The sequence below is a fragment of the Gossypium raimondii genome, chromosome 10 (genome assembly GCF_025698545.1).
Source record: "Gossypium raimondii isolate GPD5lz chromosome 10, ASM2569854v1, whole genome shotgun sequence".
Classification (NCBI taxonomy): domain Eukaryota; kingdom Viridiplantae; phylum Streptophyta; class Magnoliopsida; order Malvales; family Malvaceae; genus Gossypium; species Gossypium raimondii.
Genome location: NC_068574.1, coordinates 32,301,263 through 32,313,161, shown reverse-complemented (window position 1 = coordinate 32,313,161; position 11,899 = coordinate 32,301,263).

Below are 11,899 nucleotides of genomic sequence, written 5' to 3'. Positions count from 1 at the left end.
AAAGTGTTCTTGAAAGTATCTCCATGGAAGAAGATTTTGAGATTTGGTCGTAAAGGCAAATTGAGTCCACGTTTTATTGGACCGTATGAAGTTATTGAAAGGATTGGACCTGTAGCTTATCGGTTAGCTTTGCCGGCAAAGTTGGAAAGAATACATAACGTATTTCATGTATCGATGTTACGACGCTATCGTTCTGATCCTTCACATCTAGTTTCTCCTACAGAAATTGAAATTCGACCGGATATGACTTATGAGGAGGAATCGATAAAGATCCTGGTTCGAGAGGTCAAACAGTTAAGGAATAAGAGTGTAGCCTTAGTAAAAGTGTAGTGGCGAAAACATGGAATGGAAGAGGCTATGTGGGAACTGGAGAAAATTTTGAGAAAACAGTACCCAAATCTCTTTTCCAGTAAGATTTTCGAGGACGAAAATCCCTAAGGGGGGAAGAATTGTAACAGCCCGATTCTGGGCCTAGTCGGAACAGTGGTTTTGGGACCACAAATGCGACGAGGGAAAATATTATTATCATTATATTTTTATGGTCTACAATTTCACGAAAAAATTTTGTTCAAAAATTTCGACGTTTGGGCACTCAATTTAGTCAAAAGAACTAAATTTTAAAAGTGCAAAGTTGAGTTCTACATGTTAGAAGTGTCTAATTGTTATGAAATTCTAAATTGCAGGTCCTTATGTTGTAATTAGACCATTAGTTAATTGATGGACAAAAATGGGCATAGAATTAGTGAAATAGATATCTTTTTAAAGTAAGGGCATTTTAGTCATTTGGTTAATAAATAGAATTAAATGGGAAAAAGATGCCAAAATATGCTCATCTTCTCCATAGTTGCTGCCAAATTTTGGAAGACACCATAGTTAGGGTTTCTTCACTTTCTCAAGCTCATAGTAAGTGCATCCTAGCCCCGTTTTTAATGTTCTTCGCATTTTTGAAATCCTCGTAACTCGATTTAGCTTATTCTACCATTAATTCATGTTAGGGTTCATATTTCAAAAAATACCCATAGGTGAAATGTGTTTTTTTGCTGTTTTATGGTAGAATATGAAGCTAGAAATTATGTTAAACAACTTTTGCTAAGCGATTTTAAGCAAAAACGGGTAAATTGACATAATCGGTAAAAATAATTAATGTTCAAAAGTATGTGTTAGAGTGAGAATTTGATGTTTCCATAGAAGGGAAAAGTGTTCAGCATGTTACAAAACACAAGAATAAGGAATGAAATTTAATTTCGAGCTTGGGGACAAAAGTGTAAATATGAAAAAGTTTGGGGACAAAATCGTAATTTTGTAAAAAGTTGAGTCAAGGATTGTTTTAATAAATGTGAATATTAAATAAGCTAAATTTGCTATTATAGATCAAGAAAGACGAGGAGACAATCTCAATCGGGGAAAAGAGAAGATCGTGGAGTAAATTGCAAAATTACAATATTTTGCACTGAGGTAAGTAAACATGTGAATTAATACATTATTTTGATATTATTTAATATTTGAGATTTAATTGAACATAGAATAAATACTTGGTATAGATCCTAAAAAAATGTGGTTAAATTAGAAAAGGTGGTAAAGTGTTGAAAAACAAGGTTTTCGATTGAACACTCGGAATAAGCCGGAATACATTGAATATAAAGGGGGTTGCTAAGTGCTGATTTCCCCAAGGGGTTGCTAAGTGTTGATTCCCCGAATCATTGGTGGTTGCTAAGTGTTGATTCGACCGTAACTTGAATATGAAAGGGGTTGCTAAGTGCTAATTCCCCGAATCATTGGTGGTTGCTAAGTGCTGATTCCACCGTATCTTGAATGTGAACGGGGTTGCTAAGTGCTGATTCCCCGAATCATTGGTGGTTGCTAAGTGTTTATTCCTCGAATCACTGGTGGTTGCTAAATGTTGAATCCACCGAGTAACAGATAACATTTTGAGTGTTCAACAGGGAAATTGGAAAGGTGTATATATATAATGGACAAGATTATGTGAGAAATATTAGGTTTGGTACTTAATCAGCCTAAGTGTAAGATGGAAGGAAATATCAAAACTACAAAAGAGTAAATTTAGATATAATACAGTTTCAAACAAGAACAGTTGGGCAATTTCGAAAAATCACCATAAATGGTGGAAATTGAATTAGAGGTTTAAAAATAAATGAAATTGAAGCTGAATGAGTCTATTTTCACATGAAAGAAATAGGGAAAGCAAAAGAGTTATATATTTTGGGATATTTTAATTTTAAAAGACAGGGTTGAATTGATTTTGAAATCCCTTGTTCCAACTTTGGAAAATCACCACAAATTGTACAAAAATAATTATGGCTTGAAATTTACATGCTTGAATTCCGTAATGAGTCTATTTTCAAGAGAAGCAAACAAGAACATTGTTTGAATTTTGTACAGAGTGTTAAGTAAATTTTAGTAAGGAGAGGGAAGAATTGTCGAGCAGTGAAACAAGGGAATATTGAGAGTGTAAACTATACTAATTGGCTGAACTAAAATTCTGATAATGTTATGGTAGGAAGGTATATGAGTCTAGTTTTAGGGAAAATTTACGGAACTTAATTTGGAGCCCTTTAGCTCCAAATAAAAATAAATTATTGACCATGACGTAGAAAAATGACTTGCTGGAAATTGAACAAACAATGAAATTTATGTGTGATTAAAATTATGTTACTATGTAATCATGTGAGAAATTTATTTATTTGTCATATGTTTACTTACTAAGCTATATGCTTACTCTTCTTTATATTCCCTTGATAATAGTGACATCAATCAGCTCGAAAACTAGACGAAGTCAGAACATCATCCACACTATCATCATCTTTTAGGTATTTTGCAACCAACACTTTTGAAACATGGCATGTATAGATGACTTAATGTAATGTAGTATAAATATGTATATAAAATATTGTTTAGTTTAAAATGTTGGTGTTTATTATTGGATAAATTGTGTCTGAACATATAAACTGTATTTGGTTGAAATATTGAAATCATTTGAAATTGTATTTTGAAAATTTGCAGGAGGTTTTATGTAAAAATAAGTAGAAATGCTGCCAAAATTTATAAAAAAAAATTTAGTGACAATGTATCGCAATTAGAACAATTACAAGTGTTTGAGTTCTAGTAATACCTCATACTCTGTTCCGGCAAGGAACACGGGTAAGGGGTGTTACAATATGTATTTACTTGTTAACGAAAGGATATTTGAGACATGTGATTGAATGCTGATATTTGGTTGGAGTTGAACGCGAGATAGAGGATGATCGAGATTTGGTGTGTTGTGGTGGATTTGGAGTGGAGATTATTGGGGAGTGATATATTTATGTTTCTTGAGTAAACTAAGGTTCAACATTTGTTGCGAACTCTCATGTTATACTCTATATTTTGGTGTGTTTCGGTTGTATTAGCTCTTATGAGCATTGGTGTTTTTTGGAGGGATTAGCTCTTATGAGCGTTGGTGTGTTTCGGATGGACTGGCTCTTATGAGCATCTAGTGTGTTTGGGTAGTTTGTCGATGTACTCTTATCCATAAGTCGTTCATCGGATTGAAAATCTCGGTAAGGTAACTTGATGAGTAATTTTTGATGAATTTACCACATATTTGATTTTGAATTGAACATTTGTGATCTACCGGTTGAAATTGTGGATGACAAGAAACATTCCTGGTTGTATTAATACTTTTTGAATTGTTATATTTACTTCAGTAAGATTTATTATTTTAATAAGTCGAGCTTACTAACCTTCTTTAAGCTTACTTGTGTTAAATTTGTTCTTGTAGATACTCGGAAGGTTGGACGGACAGATCGACATTCAAGTCACACTATCCATGAATCTCGGTAGTCTTTGGAACGTTCATTTCAGATTATATGACATGTATTAGGCTTTTGTGTTATTATTCTAATATTTTGAGATGTGTATATATTAAGTATGATCTATGTGTAAATTATCAACTTATATGAAAAATCTGAATGAGGTACAGTTCCAATGCCATTATGAATGACATGAATTAATGATATGTTGTGATTGAGGTACCTATGAAAGGTACATTGGTTAGATGTTAGATTGGAGGAATTGATAAGTTATGTTCGAAGTTTTACTTTGATATAAAATTGTATATACTTGTGGTACCAATGAGGGTACATTTGTTACGCACTTAATAGGTTTATTTTGGTATGTTTTTGGCTTGATTAATGTCCTTTTGAATAGGTATTTTGGTTGGTATTTCGGTTTCTTAGGATCCAAGTAAGCTTGAAATGGTAAACTTGATGTTTAAGGTTCATTTTGGGTCCACACGGCCTAAGACACGGGCGTGTGACTCAGGCGTGTATGACACACAGCCTGGCGATACGACTGTGTTTCCCCTGTAGGTTTCAAGGCTCACAAGTTAGGCAGTTACACGGCCTAACACACAGCCTGACACATGGGTGTGTGAGGCTATTTCGAGTGTTACACGACCTAGCACACGGGCGTGTGGCTTGGCCGTGTGACCTAACTCAGAGAGTTACACGAGCGAGGACACGGGCTGGGACAAGGCCGTGTGGCCCTATTTTGAAGGTTACATGGCCTGAGACATGGGTGTGTGTCTCAGCCGTGTGACCCTTGCAATCCAAATTTTCTAACATTTCCTGAATCTTCCAAATGTTTCCGATTTAGTCCTAGATTGTTTCTAATGTATGTTTAGGGCCCTGAGGGCTCGATTAAGGGACATTATGATTGTAATTAAAGGTAATTAGATTATGTTTGCATTTATGTATGAAATGAATAATTTACTATTTCGTTTGTACGGTAATACTTCGTAACCCTATTCCGGCGACGGATACAGGTTAAGGGTGTTACACAGTAAATATACATTTATATATTTATAGTGGATGACATTAATGGTGTGTATTATATATATGTGATATGTTATAATAATAAATAAAATAAAATAAATATATATAGGTTATAAAATAATAATAGTTATAATAATAAATACAAAAGGAAAGAGATGATAACATGCAAATTAGGAAGAAAATAAAAGAAAGAAAGAAAAGAGAAAGAAGAATGCATGACCTAGGGGGTTTGGAGTTAAAATCCAAAATTGGTTAGTGCAATTTAGTCATGTTCTTGAATTTTTTTTGGAATCCCGGTACTTAGAGCTGCACGACCTGTGTTGTAATTTTTAATATTGTTCAAGTTTGAGAATGTTACCATTATTAGTTAGCTATAACTTTAAGGATTAAATTGATAGATTTTAAGTTAGAAGTGGAAAAGGACTAAATTGTGGAGTAAATTGTTGATTTTGAGCAATAGGGACTAAATTGAGAAAATTCTAAAATTTAGGGATAAAATTGAAAAATAGAGAGTTAATTTTAGCTTAGAGTGAAATTAGTATAATAAATATAAATTTAAATGTGGAAGTTAAAATTAGTCTCGATTTAGAGACTAAATTGAAGTTTAAGCAAATATAGTGTAAAAATTAAAAATTTATGTGGAGATTGAATTGTATAATATTAATGTATTTTAATTGTTTTAATTCTATAGCTAACGTCGTACCGGAATCCTCGAGTACAAAGGGGAAGGATAAAATCGACATCAAATAGCTCGAAATTCATGGTTTGTGTTTCTATAATCCGAACTCTTGTAAATTGTTACATTTTGAACTATTATGCATAGTAAGGCATAAGGTGAGTAGTTTTGTTAAAATTGGGATGAAACGGATTGAATCGATTTGATGAATATTTATAAGGATTTAAATGTGTGCATTGAGGAATGTACATATTTGCATAAATGATGAATTGAATATATATGTGTTTTGAGAATTGTGATTGTTAATGAATTGAATAAAATGCCTATATGTTACAAAGGTATATATATATATATATGGAAATTAGACATTGGTTATATTGAAATATGAAATGAAACTCTATTAACTGTTCGGGCTAAGTAGGATATAGATGGCATGCCATAGGATAGGAAGAGTTTAGGGATTCTTATATAGCATTGGGTGCCAATTTGAGGCACTGGGTGCCAATTTGAGGCACTGAGACACTGGGTGTCAACTTATATAGCATTGGGCATAGTTATTACTTTGAATTTATTCGATGAGGCACTAGGTGCCAAACTGGTATGTTGGTTTGATCCGTGTATCTGCCCAAGTCCAAGTCTTGTTAATAGGGAAAATAAATGATAAAATAGATGTGCTTGATATTGAGATGTCAATGAATGAAAATGGAATCAAGATGGGAAATGGATTATGAAATGATGAAATTGGATGTGTATATTGAAATGAAATTGTGAATTGGATATAGATATGAATCATGCCATTGCATGAGTTGAATAATCAAATGTTATATGAAATGTCAATGTTATGTACTTGAACATGTGAACCCTAGTGAATGTAAATAGAGAATGAGCAAATTTTCATTATTAATTTGATACATGTGTTTATAGCATTACTTCTTACACTTCTTACATTTAACTACTTATATCAAGTTTAAATTGTTCGAATTATAGAAATACTATTAAGTTTTACTCAGTGTGTGATTTTTTTTCCGTGCGCAAGTTAGGTACTTTTCAACTTATCGTCGACTCAGCATTCAACCTCAATACCAAGCTCAAGTGTGGTGATATTTCAATTTGTAATGGCATGTGTAAGTGTAACATCCTCAAAACCCCCTTTGTAGTAAATAATATGAGATAAAATATTAGCGAAAAGAGAAGGTATAAGATCAATAAAAACGAAAGTTGCAAGATATCAAAAGAAATCAAGAAGCAAGACATAATGTATTAAATTAAGGAATGGACGAAAATTGCAAATATGTGAAAAGTTTTGTGGCATAAGTATAAATATGGAAAAGTTGAAGTGAAAGGCCAATAGTGAAAATATCTTAAAGGTAGAAGGATCTAGAAATTTGGTCTTTCTACCAAAAATCCACCATTTTTCACCTAGAATTTTAAGGAATTTTCATAATCACCAAGAGAGAAAAGTGATAAGGAGACTATAGAGAACAAGAAAATCACCTTGAATTCAAGAAAATGGAAGTTGGAGGAGAGACAAAATCAAGTTAAAGTTTGAAATCAATAGGACAAGGTAAGAACATCAAGATTTCAATATATTTTAAAGTTTGATATTATTGAAAAAGCATGAAAATGATGTTAAAGTAGAGTTTTCTTATATAAAGTTTTATTTTCTTAATATGTTAGAGAAGGGAAATAAGAGGAAGTGAGGGGAAATATTGTAGAGAGAGGAAAAGAGGGTGAAATAAACTTGGTTATCAACATTTTGCACTAAAACAGTTTTGGACAGCAGCAGTAGTCTGACTTTGAAAATTCACCAAAAAATGTAGAAATTGAATTACATGTTAATTAAAGTATGAAATTAATTCCTATTGAGTCTAATTTTAATAGAATAAATGATGTAAGCAAAAGAATTTCATATTATGAGATATATGAATTTTTGTGAGACAAGGTCAGATTGATTTTGAGTTCCCCTGTTCTGACTTTAGAAAATCATCAAAATTGAAAAAGAATGATTAGGGGTTTAAACTTATATTTTTAATTTATTAATGAGTTTTCTTTCAATAGAAACAAACGGAAATATCATCCAAACCCCGTACTAAGAGATAATTAATTTTTAATAAAGAAAGGTCGAAGCTGTCAAGCAACAGAATAGGGAAAAATTTGAAGAATTTACTGTACTTATTGGATCAATTATAAATTCTGAAATTTTATGGTAAAAATAAATTTGAGTCTAGTTTAAAAAACATTAAGCGGATCTTAATTTTGAATTCAGTAGCTCAAAATATAAATAATTTAGTGACTATAACTTAAGTGGACAACTTTGATATAAACACATAAGTAAATAGTAGAATTATAGATAACGTTACATATAAACATGTTATATACTAAAAGCTAAAGATTTTAACAAATATATACATAAAGGATGTGGAATGGAGAGGAGGAGGAGGAAAAATATATGAATATATATATAGCGGATGAATTTGAAATGTTTTGAAATGGTTGTAGGTGATGGAATCATTAATACATGTGAATATATTTTAAACGAATTGATAAAATAATAAGTAAATAATTGTTAATTGATGTGATATTGAATTATTTGTGAAGAATTAAATTGATTGTTACAACTTAGAAATAAATATGAAATATACATAAAGTGGGTAAACTAATTTTTCAAGTGCAAGTCCTCCAATGGTCTTATTTGTAAAACTTTAATATTTATGTTAATTTAATAAACTTTGTTATCTTTGATTGAATATCATGTTTTTATGAGAACTTGAGATTAGAAATAGATGTAAGTGGATGATATGTAAAATGAAGCGGCGGTTATGACATCTAAATACAGTTCAGGTAATGATATAAATTAAATAAATAAAAATAAAGCGTGGAACTTATAGGAAAATGGAGACGACGTCACGATGACAAGTTCGCCATGTCACGACGTGAAAGCCCCAACATCGCGACAACAGTTCAAAAATCTTTATGAACTTTACAATTTGACTTTGATCAATTGTGGATGTTTTAATGAGCTCCTTTAACTCATAATTAGTTCTATCGTAAATTCAATTATTACTATAATTAGTTAATCATCTACATTAATTAAATAATATGATAAATTTATTTGAAATTTTCATTACTTGCTTTGGCAACGAATGTGACATCCTAATGCCTTGACTCGGCGATCGGGTTGGGTATGGGGGTGTTATAGTAGCAACCCAACTTCTTCCAACCCAGACCCAACGAAAAGAAAAAATAAATAAACAAACAAATAATAAACAGTCCAAATTACAGGCCCAATGACCCTAATCCATTACCTACACCCTAAAGCCCAATATTACACCAACTCAAGCCCAAAACCTTAAAAAATTAATAGAAACCCTAACTCCTTCCCGTGTCGCAACCTCACTATGTCGACAGGCGTGCCGTTGACTTCGCCCATTTGCCACCATCACCTGCAAAACAACAGAGAAACAGAAGCAAAAAGATAAAGCAAAGAAGTAGAGAAAATAAAACAAAAAGCAAAAATAATATATCTTGTAATATATATGGCTATAAAAGCCGAAATCATCTTGTAATACATTCATCAAGAAAATCGAATACAAAAAATGCAAAAGAATTAACAAAGGTAGTTCTTTTTAATTTTGTCTAAAATAGAAAAATATAAAAATATATATAAAAGGCTCGACTTTTACCTGCGGCGCTTTGTCTCCGACTGTCGTAGGAGTCCTTGTCGATCTAGAAGGCTTCCAAATCCATTAGGGTTCCGTTCGGACTTCATCGGACGAAGATATGCAGGGGCCATCTCTTCTTTTTCTTTAAAAAAAACACCAAGAAACCGAAAGGTTTCATCTTTTTTTTTTTGAACTTTGGATCGTTTTTTAGGGATTTTGACCCCAGATCCGTGTTCTACACAAAAAGGGGACTCAAAAGGGAGTCTTTTTGTGATTTTTGGCCACCAGAGGCGACGATCTTCATTTCCGATGACTGGTGGGCACGGCGGAGACTCGTCGGCCCCGTGACCAATGGGGAGGGCAGCTTCAGAAGAAAAATGAAAGGAAAAGAATTTTTTTAAAAAAAACTGATTCAGAAATGATTTTTTTATTTTTGATTTTATATATCCCTTCACAACGGCATCATTTTGGGCTTGACTTCAGACGCACAAAATGACGTCGTTTCAAGCCTGACCCGAATAATTCGACTCGACCCCCTAGGATCCGCGTGTTTTCGCATAGAGGGGCTAATTTCCATTTTGGTCCTTTAGCTTTTTTGCTCCTTTTTAATTTCATCCTATTTCATTTTTATTTATTTTATTTTTATCCTTTTTATTTTATTCTTGTGCAATTTAGTCCCTTGACCCACTGTTGACCCACTAAGGGAAGGACACGTGTAATATGGGTGGGATAATACCCTTTTCGGTCCCTGTTCATTTTCGCATATTATAATTTAGTCATTTATTTGCTTTTCTTTGTTTGTTTTTGCAATTCGGATTTTAATTTTTTAAAATTTTAATTTAGTCCTTTACCTATCTTAAATTCAAACCCTTTATTTACCATTATTTAATTTCCAACACGTTAATTTTGTTATTTATATTTTTTCCTTTAAGTTATATAATTTACGTTTTTGCTCTCGAATTTCTCGATTATTTTATTTTGGTCCTTTATTTTTAATTATTGATACTATTAATACTACTAAGTGATTATTGTTGTTAATTAATATTATTTTTGTTAAAATTTGCTCAAATATCAATATTTATTGAATGTAGTTAGACTATTATCATACTTTTTATATTATTTTATTATTATCATTATTATATAGTATTATTAATTGAATATTTTATTATTTTTATTATTATTTCTTATTATTGTATTCATTATAATATTGGCATTTTATTTCATTATTTATGTGGTTATTTTGTTAATATCATATTTTCGCCATCATCGTACATTGTAAATATTGCTACATAATTCATCCGTTTTTCAGCGAAAACACATAAGAAATAATTAAAACCGAGGCAATGTTCGTTATTTTTGGGAATTCAAGGAGTTGTGCTCCTAGCTTACGGAGTATGGTCTCTTCCTAGAATCGAAATAACTAAATATCCTATTTAAAACTCAAAATACATAGGACTTAGGTAATAATCAAATGACGAGAATCTTATTTTCGAGGATTCGAGATATCGTGCCCTAACTTACGGGACATGATCATTTTCTTGATTGACTCGAAATAAGAAGGCTATTTCCTTAAAATTCAATTTAGTTTGCGATATTTTAATAAAATCATGCAAGAAGGGGATCGTATCTTAAATTTTCTTTGAATTTTCAATTCTCGACACTAAGACATCAAGTAATCAACTAGGTACCAATTTTGGGCGTTATGGGGGTGCTAATCCTTCCTCATACGTAACTAACTCCCAAACCCACTTCCTAGTTTTTATAGACTGAAAATTGTCGCTTTAGTAAATTTAACCATTTTTTATGGTTAAGTTTCAAGGTGATCCAATCACACCCAAATAAAAAGGATTGGCGGCGACTCCATCTTTGTGTTTAAAATAAAAAGTCAATTTCAAAAAAGAGGTTTCAACAGTATGTACCTAGGAAGTTATTGGTTGATATTTGGTTTGTTAGTGTGATGTTATTTTGGTTTAAAGTGAGATGATGGTTACTTGTATATATTTGATTATGGTTGAGGCTATGTTAGTATATTAGCCTAGTTTTGGTATTTGTTTAGCTTAAAATTTGGCATGAATGAAAGCTTTGAATGGTTAATGCTTTGTCAATTTGTTTGATGATATAAATTGTGGTACCAATGAGGGTACATTAGGCACTTAAGATGGTTGTTTTGGTATGAATTGAGTATGTTTGATTGTGTTTTGAATAGGTTAAATGACTGGTGACATGGTTGCTTAGTGCCCAAGTAATCAAAATTTGGTAAACTTGAGTTTTAAGGTACATTTAGGTACACATGGCCTGGGACGTGGTCTGTCACATGGCCGTGTGTCATACACGGGCATGTGCCCTGAGCATGTAAAAAAATAGTATAGGTGTAGTTTCCACACGGGTTGACACACGGCCTGAGACACGGTCGTGTGACCCAAATCAGTAAGTTACACGAGCAAAGACATAAGCTGGGACACGACCATGTGTCTCAAGCCAGTGAGTTACACGAGTAGAGACATAGGTTGGGACATGGTCGTGTGTCCCAAATTCGAAAGTTACACGGTCTGGGGCATTCCACACTGCCTGGCCACACGGCCGTGTGTCCCCTATTTCTAGGCATTTTGAGATTTCACCCTAAACTTCTAGAATTGTTTCAAATTAGCCCCTATTTGTTCTTAAATCATTTTTAGGGTCAAGTAAGCTCGTATTTAAGACTGTATGGGTAATTTTTACTATGATTTGAA